The sequence below is a fragment of the Balaenoptera borealis genome, assembly GCF_965194805.1.
Source record: "Balaenoptera borealis genome assembly, chromosome: 1".
In the NCBI taxonomy this organism is placed as follows: domain Eukaryota; kingdom Metazoa; phylum Chordata; class Mammalia; order Artiodactyla; family Balaenopteridae; genus Balaenoptera; species Balaenoptera borealis.
In genome coordinates this window covers 109,543,893-109,557,258 of record NC_138860.1, presented here as the reverse complement: position 1 = coordinate 109,557,258, position 13,366 = coordinate 109,543,893, and positions in this window count along the sequence as shown.

Genomic DNA, 13,366 nt, shown 5'->3' with positions numbered 1-13,366 from the left:
TTGATGTTAAATTACCTGTGCAGAATTCAACTCACGAACATTCTAGTTTATTTTCAAGTGGAATGTGTTTGCTGGATGTGGTATTAAATGCGAATTGTACTTTAAACTTTCATCATTTGTTGTATTCAACAAGTTTACTAAGTGGTGAAATAGTATATGAAGACCTTGACCAATTCCGCTGCTTGGGTGTCCAAAAAAATCAAAACAATACAACCTCAAAGCCTTAGCTGAACTGTGGGCTCCCTCATGGGGAAGGGAGTGATTCCCTTGCATCCTGCCATGAAACAGGCTGTCACATACACCCCGCTCCCAGGCTAAGGGTAGAATGCAGACATAAGGCTCCTCCAGTTACATTCCTTGTTAGTGTTGTTTTTTTGTTAGATTGGTGTTTTTTGACGTTTAATTGACATATAGCATTATTTCGTTTCAGGTGTACAACATAATCATATTTGTGTACACTGCAAAATGATCACCACAATAAGTCTAGTTACCATCTGTCACCCTACCTAGTTATTACCCCATTAGTTATTATTGGTCTCTCTTCAGTTATCTGCTGATACATCCAGAGACGACTAAAAACAAGGAAACGCATTCTCCTTTCTGGACAGGCTGCCTTTCTTATGTTAACAGAGACCTTTAATATTACCATGAACATTGTCTCATTTAATCCTTACAGAAATTCAGAGAAGTAAATTCTATTATTGTTGCTATTCCACAGATGAAGAAACTAAGGTATGTAGAGATTAAATAACTTGTCCAAGCTTATGTAGCCCATAAATGGTAGAGCCAGGATTCAAACCAAAGCCTTGAGACTAAAGCGCACCCTTGTAACGCCTCTGCTCAGCTCTGCTGCCGTCTGACGTAATTCAAAAGGAGCTGATGCAAGGATCCTCCTGCAGGAAGGACGCTTAAGGCACAATCAGTAAATATCGAGGGCCAGTTACAAACAAGGGCTTCCATTTCTTGGTCCCTTTGACATGGGTTTGAAATCAGCAATCTGTCCCTGGTGTGTGCTCTTACTGCTTCTCTCTCTCATCCATCAGCCCCTCCTAAGACATAGCCTTGGCCTTCCTCTAAGTCTTCCCTGGTATCTCTGCCAGGCATTGTCAAGGTCCCTCCTCCTGATCCCAAGATCTATGAATAGAGACATCTTTTCCTGTCTGGGCCCAGACCCTTTTGACTTTGGGAGAGCCTTTGTTAGTGATGGCTGCTTCATGAACTTAACTGGAGACCCTCCTGGTTCAACCCACTATTTCTTTTAACTGTGAAGCCTCATCTGTGATTCACTCTGCCTAAACTGAATTCCAATATAATCAGCTCTTCCTGGTTTCTGTTGTCTCTCTCCCCTTCCTGCACCCCACCCTCCTGCCCTCCCTGTCACCACCTAATCTTATTTCCTTTCTATGTTGTCTCTCCTTTCCTTCCTCCTAATCCTTTTCAAACTGCTGTTTTTTAGGCCCTTAACCCGGGCTCAATTCCTCTCTGCTCCGTTAAGCCTCTTTCTCACTTCTTTCTGTCAACACACAGGTTCACTGAAAGTGCACTTTCCTTTCTGCCTCTGCTTCAGCAACACCCCCGACACCTGACCAGACAGGTATTCCATCCCTCTCCCCTGTCCCCCCAGCAGGGGCAATCACATCTCCCTTTCAAGGTTTCCTGTCACTTAAAAAACACCCCTTGGCATGTTGAAAGACAGCCACCATCTGGCTCTGGTAAAGTCCATCAGCGCACATCCTTAGAAATATTAAAATCATTTATGGGCTTCCCTGGTGGCGCAGTGGTTGAGAATCTGCCTGCCAATGCAGGGGACACGGGTTCGAGCCCTGGTCTGGGAAGATCCCACATGCCGCGGAGCAACTGGGCCCGTGAGCCACAATTACTGAGCCTGCGCGTCTGGAGCCTGTGCTCCGCAACAAGAGAGGCCGCGATAATGAGAGGCCCGCGCACCGCAATGAAGAGTGGCCCCCACTTGCCACAACTAGAGAAAGCCCTCACACAGAAACGAAGACCCAACACAGCCATAAATAAATAAAAATTAAAAAAAAACAAAACAAAACAAAAAAATCATTTATATTTGATGAAATTTACTTCCCGTTTCCAGAACTTTAATCCACACTCACTTTTTGGAAATCAATGCTGATTCATTTGTTTGGGGCAATTATCTCACAAGCTTGAACTTTTTATACAAATATTTTCAGTGTTACAATGTCTCATAAGCAATATATTCCATAGCCAGGGCTTGCTAGAGAATAGGACAAATTAAACTTCTATCTTGGTTTTTGAAAGTTTTTCATATTCATTGTTATCAGACTATGTTCTAAGCATAGTTACAGACACAGAGGGCAGGGCACATCCCCAACGGCAGGAAATAGACAAGAGAAAGTCCAGGCAGATGGCAAATGTGCATCAAGGGAGCGTCAGGAGTGAGCAACAGGTGTGCTGGCAAAGAAGGCAAATGCAGCATCAAGAGCCAGGTTGGCAGCAGGCAGAGTTGATGTTGGGGAAATCTGGCAACAGGTAAAAGGAGCCAACCACAAACACTAAAGTGCAGGTCCATAAAATGACTCCCGTGGCAGGACAGGATCATAGCGGTGGAGGATATAGGATTCCAAGCAGAGGCAGACGGTAAACATAGGGGTACCAAAGATTTATCCCAGTTATTGGAATTGAGATTCAAGACAGGATTTTATTCACAAGGAAGGTGATAGCTAGGGTGGAAAGTCAACAAGCCTGATGAACAACTGAATCACTGCCTTCCCCTCAATTCCACCTGCCCAAGGGTTGAAAATGGAATCCAACTTCCAGGCGGGAGCCAAGCAGCTCAGCTCTCCAGTTCAAGGCAAATGAGCCCATCAGACAGTTACCTGGTGAAGCAGGGGGTGGAAGGTTATGAAAGGGGTTATAGCGGCAGCACGGGCATCTTCTGGGACCCCAGGATCACCTCAAAATCCTTAGCTCTTAGAAGAGTTTGTCTGGCACAGACTCCAGCCTCCCAGTGGAGACCTGCCTCCCTGCCCATGGGATGTGTCCCAGGGCCACCTGCTCTACAAATCCATAAATCCAAGGCATAGGACAACAACTTCTGTATAGGCATTGGAAGCAAACAAAATTTGCCCTGGCAGGATCATCTCACATGCATTTGACAGGTAAGTTAAATTTACGGACCCTTTAGGTATGCAGGCCAGAGAAAGCAACGGGACTTCCAGAATGCCTTGTGGTCAGTGTGGACACTCAATAAATGTTTGGAGATTGATTGATCTTGCCATTATCTTTAGGTTTCCAGAGAAGTAGAAACTTGATTCTAACCGGGTCCCTGGCCACTGTCATTTATCCAGTAGCAAAATATAGTAATCTTGACCTCAGTATATTCTTTGGTAATATTCAAGGGTTGAGTTTTACATAAAGGAATAATTCCCTGAAAGCAGGGAGACTGTCATAGAGGTTTTCTGATTGCAATGTCTACAACTCAAAATGCCAAATATCTACTGTCTGGGAAATTGTCCAGATTTTCAGTGCTGGCAAGTTGCTGAGTTACCCAGGTAAATGCTTTTATTTAAATACAAAGAATGGTGTGTATAAGTGTGTACCAACTATTTGAATGTTAATTATTTCAGAATTAAATGCACTTTTAATGACTCTTATTTGTATGTTTCTCTGTAAAGTCATTTCTGCCAAATAAATCATGCCCTAATTGAGCATGGCAGAAACTTGCACTTTCTGCCCTCATGATCAGTTTTGGAGACCCTCATTTCCACTGCCACAGAGCAAATACTGATACCATACTGCCATTCAAGTATACACAAGGTGACCGATAAATGCCTGAAATGCCTCTACTTTGTCCAAGCAGCAGACAGAAAGAAGTAATCCATTTCATTTAGATTTGTGAGTATCATTTTGGCATCAAAATGACAAATGATCCTTCTCCATGTGTGAAGCATGCTAGAGTTACTGGGCTATGTACCAGGGCTATAAAAACTTGGAAATGTCAACGGCATTTTCAAGCATCTGCTCTCTCTAGCCCCACATTTATGGGCAATGGCAAAAATTCTTCAGGATGATGCATTCAAGCCCCAGTCTTCCAACATAAACTGTCAGGAGAAATTTTAAATTTACATCAAAGAAATTAGGCGAATCATCCTACTCTCCCTTGTTACTGCTCCATGGGGGTCTCTAGGATGAAATGAAATTGTGGTTACATTTCCAAATGGGTCATAAACCCAATACAACTCTCCTTGGAGACTCATAACTTATACTTCCCCTTTTCCTGATACACTACTGCATCTCTAAAGCTACTCCATATACATGCAGTGTAGCAGTGCATGCCTTGGGGAAAAGGCAAAAATAAGGAAGACAATTCTGTTTATGGGTGGTTGAGAGCTTAGTGGACCTTATTAAACATGCGTGCGTACACACACATACACACACACACAAACACAGCTCCAGCCCTGCATCACTGTTTCCTGAATTACTCTGTCCCATTATATGCTGAGATAACGGCATACTAGTAAATAGCTAAATAACAGCTCTCCACCTCTGACAGTGAATTTACACCCTGTGAAGCCTTCTTTATTTTTGTGACTACTGAGCTTTCAGTGGGGCTTCCCTTCACAGCTTTCAAAGATAGTAAATTTTTTTTGGTGGTGATACCCTGAATCTAACTAGACTTTTTACCCGAAGTTTTGGATTAAATACTTACGTTATCCAGAGGAGAATTTCCAGTTGGAGACAGAATAATTTTCTTTTGATAAGACCTACCCCTTGCCTCACGCCAGAAACAATGGTTAAGAACCCCAAATGGCACTCTGACAGTCTTTATCATGCTCTGGTTCAGCTTCCAGGGAATTACCAAGACACACATAGCCTTCTCTAGATATTTTTAGAAAACAGACAATAACTACAAAATAAACTAAATTGACTAAGTGTGGCACATCACTGAGATGATTGCTAATTTAGAAATATACTTCTAGAAACTCATTTTCTCCTACTGTTTCCAGGCAGAGGACCAGCAAGAAATTAATTGCCTGGGTTGGGGGAGGGGGAATATAAGTAAAATAAAATCAAACTTCTCTTCAAAAACTCACCACATATGGATTTTTAAGAACGTTTTCAGCTTTCCCAGTTAACTGAGTAGTCAGGCTCTTCTTCAGTCGTCTGAGACTGCAGTCAAAGACACAAAACACACTTTACCAGTCGTGACGGTGGCACCTCTCCGGGAGTTTCTGTGATGTATGCACACTTTACTCATCATGAAGGTTTTGATTAATGTGCAGTTAATCTTCCTTCTTGCTAATAGACCAAAATATTTCTCATCAAGGAATAAATGATCAGACTACTGATACAAGTGGCTTCTGAGAAGTCCATTTATAATGCGACACCTTCAGCAAAAAGTCTCGTTTTCAAAAAAAAGAAGAAAAACTAAAATTAATATCTTTAGACTTTTTCAACTCTCTTCCACTTCTTCTCTTGAGCAGGGGCCTTTGAGTGGCAAGAGTGGAAAGAGAAAGGTGGGACAGAAAGCAAAGTGGAATTTATGGGGAACTCCAAATGGCCCAGGCTCCATATTTGGCCCTGAACTAACACATATCTCATTTAATTCCCATAGCAACCTTTCAGAGCAGGAATCATAATCCCCATTTTACTGATGAAAAATCTGAGCTTTATTTACTCATGTTGAGTAGTTGGAGGTCATGCAGCTAGCAAGTGGTGAAAGCTGGTTTCGAACTGTTACCCATTTGACTGTAAACGCCATGCTATCACCACCCCATACATGCTATTGTGTATTCACACTTCGATCATAAAGAGAAAGCATGTAACTCTACCATTAAAAATGTTAATTTGAGACCCACTACTGTAAAAATATACAATGTTTCCTGATTAGCCAAATTAAGGGTGCCGAGCATTTACACAGATATTAAAACAGAAAATAACGCCCAGGGCTTATCTTCCCACGAGAGCATTAGAGCTCCACAGAAATAGAGGTCATCAGCCAGAAGATCAGAAGTGTTTTACTCACAGGACCAGTGCTGACACTAAAATAGATGCCTTGAAAACCTATTGCTTATGTCCACTTCAACCCACAGTGAGGAGTAATCACTAATTCTTGGTCAGATTATACAGGCAGCAATAATTCTCGGTATGAAGGTCAAAATTTGGGGCCAAGTCTATGAGGAAGGCATGAAACCCTGAGAGGTTGACCAATGTACTGCTGAAATGACACAAAACTGAGAATCAGGTGGTATGAATTCTGGTTCTAATCCTTATTTGTGTAAGATTCTAGACAAGTCACTTAACCTCTCTGGGCTTAGTTTCCTCATCTCTTAAATAAGGGTCTTACATCAACTGTCTGTAAGGTTTCCTGCAGACTGTTTTATGCTTTGAAGTCTGTGTTCAACAAAGTGGAGCTAGGAAAGAGTTCAGAGTTGGGGCACAGAGAAGGCTGTGCTGAAGTTCAGACTTGCATCACAGCAAAGAGCAAAGAGAAAACATCAAAGCCCCGTTGTTCCAGGCCAAGGAATCAAACAAAAGAGGAAGCCAAAATCCAGGCAAAATCTAGCATAACAGTGATAAGATACCAGCAGTAAGAAGGATATAAGGAACAATCCGCTAAAGTTTTATCCCCAGCTTTCTTCTCCAAGAAACTTAAAAATTAATCCTTGGGACTTCTCTGGTGGCGCAGTGGTTAAGAATCTGCCGGCCAATGCAGGGGCCACTGGTTCGACCTCTGGTCCTGGAAGATCCCACATGCCGCGCAGCGACTAATCCCGTGCGCCACAACTACTGAGCCTGCGCTCTAGAGGCCGCGAGCCACAACTACTGAAGCCCGCATGCCTAAAACGCGTGCTCCGCAACAAAGAGAAGCCATTGCAATGAGAAACGTGAGCACCGCAACGAAGAGTAGCCCCCGCTCACTGCAACTAGAGAAAGCCCTCGTGCAGCAACAAAGACCCAATGCAGCCAAAAATAAATATAAATCAATAAATACATTTATTTTTAAAATTGTATAAAAGATGAATCCTTAATGAGGGCTAACAGGATGACAGATGGAAGTAACGGACATGCCTGGTTAGAATGAGAAACATCCTAAAAGAAAGGTTTTTAATTAACTCTTTCATATTGACACACTACTTTTATTGTCTGTAAATACAATTATGATGGGGATTTCCAAGCATTTGGTATCAGTCTCAGCTCTGCAATCACCATATTCTTAAAGGAGCAGAACTAAATAAATCAATGAACCGCAGAGACATTTTAATAACATCCTTCTAATAAAGGAATTCGGGTCCATAGGTTTTTCTTTGAGGGAGACTGGTTTAATTGACTTAGAGTAATAGCAGCTTGATTTATGAAGAATTTCTTTTAAATTAAATTAGTTTTAAATTTTAAATTTTAAATTAGTTTTACTAAGAGCCACCACCTCGCTTACCCAGCTTTAAATAACATAGCCCAGCCAAGTGATACAGAATGTGGATTTATTTATTTTACAATTGCATAATTTGTTGAGGAAGATGAGTAGATAATTTGGGAATTTCTTTGGGTTTGCTAACTACCTTCAAATTCAAATGGGATAGTTCTTTGACTATGGGAAAAAATATATGCATACATACATAGAATATGTATTAATATATATTAATAATAAATATAGTAATATATTATTTTAAAATATAAATATATAATTATATTATATTATTACTAAATTATATATACTATAATATATTAATTATGTTAATATAATACATTATGTGTGTGTGTCTATCAGACCATGTGCTTTGACTTTGAGATCTAAAAGCAAAACAGGGAATTCTGGGTTAATGAGTACAGTTCACAAATAAATATATACAAAAATGAACTTTGTAGCACTCATTTTGATAGGGAGTAACTGTTAATAACCTAAATATTAATTAAGTATAGATTGTTTAAATAAAATATTGTTCAGCCTTACCGCAAGTACTATATAGCTGTTGAAAAGTATAGACATGGATTTAATGTGTCTGGACTTGCACAGACAACCAAAATACAAGATTAAGTGACTGAAATATTGCAGCACATACGTGTGTTCCCATGTCAGTATACATATAAAAAATTTAGAACAGTATGTGTCATGCTGTTAATAGTTCCCTCTGGGGATAGAGCTTTCATTTTCTATATGATATATTTTGCTATGTGCAAATTAGATACAACTTTATATTACTATTCTAATCAGAAAAAATTCAAAGGATAAATAAGATGCAAGCAGGCTACCCATAGACATATATGCTTCTTGACATCTTAATCTAAGTTAAGCACTAGAGCAGAGTTTGGCAGTGTGCCATTTAAGTCATTTCAGAGGACTAATTATTTTTAAAATTGTTATATAAGGTATCTAACACATGTATCACTCAGTAATCTCTTGATGATGATGATGATTGATGATGAGTGTGATCTTGGCTTTTAAAAACCTATTTGAACACATTCCTTCAGAGGGGAGTTAAGATAGGGAACGGTGATTGATAAAATCTTATATGTGATTAAACTTCAGCAGTACCAAAAATATTTCAGGACCCATAACTCAAACCAATCCCAAATTTTTCAGTCCATTAATGAACACAAACAGATAAAGGGATAGAAGAGCTGTTAGAAATATATATGGCCATTCAAAATGAGACTGGACTTAATCAAACAACTACTTGACATAGTGTTTCAAGGTCGGTTGATACAGTTACTAGCACCGTGTGAGCCATTTCAACATGTAAGCTGCTGCTGGGTTTGTTGCATTTAACATATTCCACAAATGACCAAGAGGAACAGTGCATTAAGAAGAGTCTGGCCTGGAAGTTGGAAGACCTGAACTCTAGACCCAGCTCCACCAGTGATAAGCCAGCTGTGTGATGCTGACCAATCAGCTTTCCCTCTCTGGTCTCAGTTTCCTTATCAGCATTACACTGCCTTTTGTGTACATTTTCTTCCACTGAGTCCATTTCACATCACAATGAGTCTGAACTGCCTGCACTGCTGATTGCTGTATCTCCAGCATCTAGAATGGTGTTTGCTACATAGAAGATGCTTAACAAATATATGTTGAAAGGGCAAATTCTTTAGTGGTGCACTCTAAGGCTTTTTATGTGTGGTTTTTCGTTCAGCATAACTCAGAGTAAAAGTGAGGAGCAGTGAATAAAGCCCAGGCTCTGTTTCTTGGACTAGAGAAGTTCTTTGCCTAAAAACCAAAACCAAACAAACTAAACCAGAAACCTATGGCAAAGCCATCATGGAGTCTCATTCTGCATCAGAAACCTCACTGCAAGCCCTGCAAAGTGCCTGCTGAGAAGGTTATACAAACAAAGCAGAGCCCACTCAGAGCTCCAATAATTGGGCCCCCTCCTCTGCATTTCTTTTCTCGTTCTTTCACTGTCACTGAAACCTGCCCTATAAATCAGACTTAATTATCTATAAAATTTGGTGTAGAAAAGGATTTACTCATTAAAAATGTTCATCAACTTGCTACCCACGTTCCAGACTAATAGAAGCAGAAAAGGAACACCATGGAAACACCAGACGGGCTGGGGAGATAAGCGAGCTTTGAAATACCTGAACCTCAATTAAATAGCAAGTGCCAGTCTCTGTATCTGCCTTTTCAAATATCATGTCGGGAATAAGTAAATGTCACCAAATCATCAGTCTATTTTCCTCTCTTTTCCTTTTAGGTTACTTGCTTCAACAGGTTTTTAAAAATGGGTTTTCTGAGTTAACTTCCTTTGCCCATGTGTTACTCAAGATATTTTCCCTAGTGGTGCGTGTGTGTTTGCAAAATGTCATAATCCTCTCTACAGCCAAACACAAGGGCTCACGTTTAGTCACAGAGGGAGGAGTGGTTAATTAATGAGAGCGGAGGGAGGCAGTGAGGAAACATTGGAGAGAAACGTTGCCAGTGGAAGATCAGAGGGGAAATGTCTCAAGTCAGTCCAAGATAAATCAACAGTGCTTAGAGGTAGCCCTGGGATAGATGATGCTGGCTGCCAACTAAGTTAGATTTTGTGTGAGTGTGTGTTCGGGGTCGGGGTGGGGGTGGTATTTTTGTTTGTTAAGGTGGTGGAGGTGTGTGAGGACTTGGAGAGAATGTTAAAGTAGCTTTAACAAGACACAGCAGCTCTTAAATTGCACATCGGCTTCCAAGAAACTCTCCATTTGTGAAAAGGCAGAGATCTAAAACTTTTTCTCCTTTTCCAGCACATGACAGGATTTTTGTCGTGACTTTCCTAAATCCTCACAGAGCCAAGAAAGAAAGTGCCCACAGGAGTGGGAGGGAAAAGACACATGGAGGGGCGATGAGGAAGCCTGCTTACAGCAGCCAGCCTTCCCTTCTGGCCCCTCACTTCCTTCCAGAGAGAACGTCTTTCCTTGACAGGGCCTGCCTCCTGTCATTTCTTCCCAATGCTCTGCCCAACCCTGGAAATCTGGATTTTCTTTTAAAAAAAAGATGTCTAGAGAGAAAAATAGACCAGGAACAGCCAAAAGAAAATACAGCACAGCTTGTTGATATAGTCCTGTCAGATATGTCAAGTGTTCATGGTGAGGCTCACTTTTTATGTCTAGGGGTTTGTTTCCTTTCATTTCACTTTATATGTTCTTTGTATTTGTCCCTAGTGGATGTCTTCTTTTGTTGTTTGTCCCTACGATCTCTTGCTGAGTCTTCCATTCTGTGATTTATCTAATCCCATGAACTTACCCAAACTGACCAAAATTAACTTTGGGGAAGTTTTCACTCTCGATTTTGGAAAAGCAGGTTTGCTCCAATTGCTATCTACTCACTAATAGGACAGGTCCATGTTCTCAATTCACGTACAGCCTTCGAAGACTCGTGATCTTGACCACGCAACTAGAAGAAGATTCCACAGCCACACCACCCAAACCGATGGTCTGATTGAGTAAGGAGGCTTGGTCTTGGCTCAGTGTTTGCCCCACAAGATTATGAAGTCAAAAAATAAATGATGTTATAGCAACGCCTTTTTCCCCTGGGCCATTGTTTTGTGAATGCACTGCCTATATGGCTGTCCAAGATGATGAGCGACACGTGGATGCAAATCTGGTTTTATTCATTTCATATCATTAATGCCTAAGATGGTGCCTAGCATTTATAAAGATTTTAATACTTTGAAATAAATGAATGAATGAACAACTCACCTTTTTTGATGTAAGAACTGTAGAACCACCTTATTCAGATGCAAACACTAAAACTTTAACACCCATAGCGTTTTGGCCTTCTGGGTGCACCTCGTTACTCAAAGTGCAAGACCCTATAAGTGATGGTCTTGGAATTTTCCATGAGCACTGTGTCCCAAGTAGCCGTAAGAAGGCACCTACTCAATTCACTGTGCTGTCAGTAAAGAGAACCTTTGGATTTCATTCCTTCATGAATATCTGCTAAATCTGAAACTCTGTGCCACGCAAATTCTGCTGGCACTTAATGTGAATGCATACACTGGGAGTAGGGGTAGAACAAAAAGTTGCAAATGATAAAAAGGAGGAGGGTGGGATGATGAGAATCAAAGACGGTGAAAAAGTCTTGTTGTTCGTTCAATCACTGTTTATCATTTCCTTACTCTAGACCCAGTACTGTGCTATTCTCTTGCAATGCACTGGTAAGTAGAGCATAGTCTCTGTTCTCCAAGAGTTAAAAATCTAGTGCACGCTGTTGTATGTGAGCCTGGTAGGCTTACTGATTCCACTGCCCTGAAAATCATACCATACATGGTTATTAAGCCCCAAGCTTTCTCCTGGTGTGGAGGATAACGGATAATGAATGAAATCTCCCAGAACTTGAGCCATGAGCTTGACTGTTAGTCATGCATTGTTGAACTCTATGATAATTCTTCCATGCCAATAGGCTTGCTGTCACTGCCCAAGTGAATCCTGAATATACTGCTTAGGCAGTGGCAGAATCTGATGAAATCCAACACAGGATCAGTTAAAAGCAGTTGGCAGTCATCATTTTCTTTCCAAATTATACAAATACGGTGGTTGGCCTTCATAGGCAAAGAAGACTGACACCTCCATCAAATGACTGAAGGGCCCTCAAAGCCCATCCTGTCCTAAAAATATCCCCTTCAAACTATTAGGTAGAAAATAAGCTACAAGGATATATTGTAAAACATGAAGAATATTGCCAATATTTTTGTTTTGTTTTGTTTTTGTTTTTGTTTTTGTTTTGTTTTGTTTGTTTTTTTTTTATACTGCAGGTTCTTATTAGGCATCAATTTTATACACATCAGTGTATACATGTCAATCCCATGCCAATATTTTATAAGAGCTATAAATGGAGTATAAGCTTTAAAAATTATGAATCACTCTATTGTACACTGTAACTTATATAACACTGTACAGCAACTATACTTCAATTTTAAAAATTAAAAATACATATCCCCTTCAAACCAACCACAAAATTCTTTTTTTAATTTTTTTCAAGTATAATTGATTTACAATGTTGTATAATTTCTGCTGTACAGCAAAGGGTATCAGTTATACATATAAATACATTCCTTTTCATATTCTTTTCCATTATGGTTTATCACAGGATATTGAATATACTTTCTTGTGCTATACAGTAGGACCTTGTTGTTTATCCATTCTATATATAATAGTTTGCATCTGCTAATCCCAAACTCCCAATCCATCCCTCTCCCACCCACCCTCCCCCTTGCCAGCCACAAAATTCTTAATGTCCCTCCAGGAAAGACACTTTTACCGTATTAAGTCATCAGATGCTGGAAAGAAAATCCATGATCAATCTTACCCATTATCAGGAATTAGCTTACTTAATTAATCCATTACCCTCTCTTCTCCTAACTTCCTACCCTCATCCCCACCCATTCCCACTTCCATTTCTGCTCAAGTAGCTCTAAGTCCAAAACTGGGGATTGGAGTCTGGTGGCCGTGATTAATCCTTGGTGGGAGAAGGACATCTGTTTATTTCAGAGTGCTTATACATGTCTCAGTGGGGACTCTTGCTTTGGTTAGGGGTATCTGTAAAGAAAATGCAAAGAAAGGGAAAGAATTGCTGAAAACATATTTTCCCCACATCACAATTGTATGAGCTTCCTGATAGGCAAGTGATAGCTCTTCTCCTACTCAAATCTCAACGCTGGTTCAGAGCTCTCTAAAATGTCTGCTACAGGCACAAAAGTCCCATTAAGATGCTTGACAATCTAACCCATGCAGTTTCTCTCTCAGTAGCAGCTACACTAAGTGACATCCAAACGCTGGTAATGAGGAGACATCTGCATACACCCTGGTTTCGAAACATAAAGCACTGGAGGAGTTATGAGCTGTCAATCATTTCAGCTGTTCTCAGCCCTGTGTTTATTCAGAAATAATTTTCGAGGCTGCAGGAAGTGTT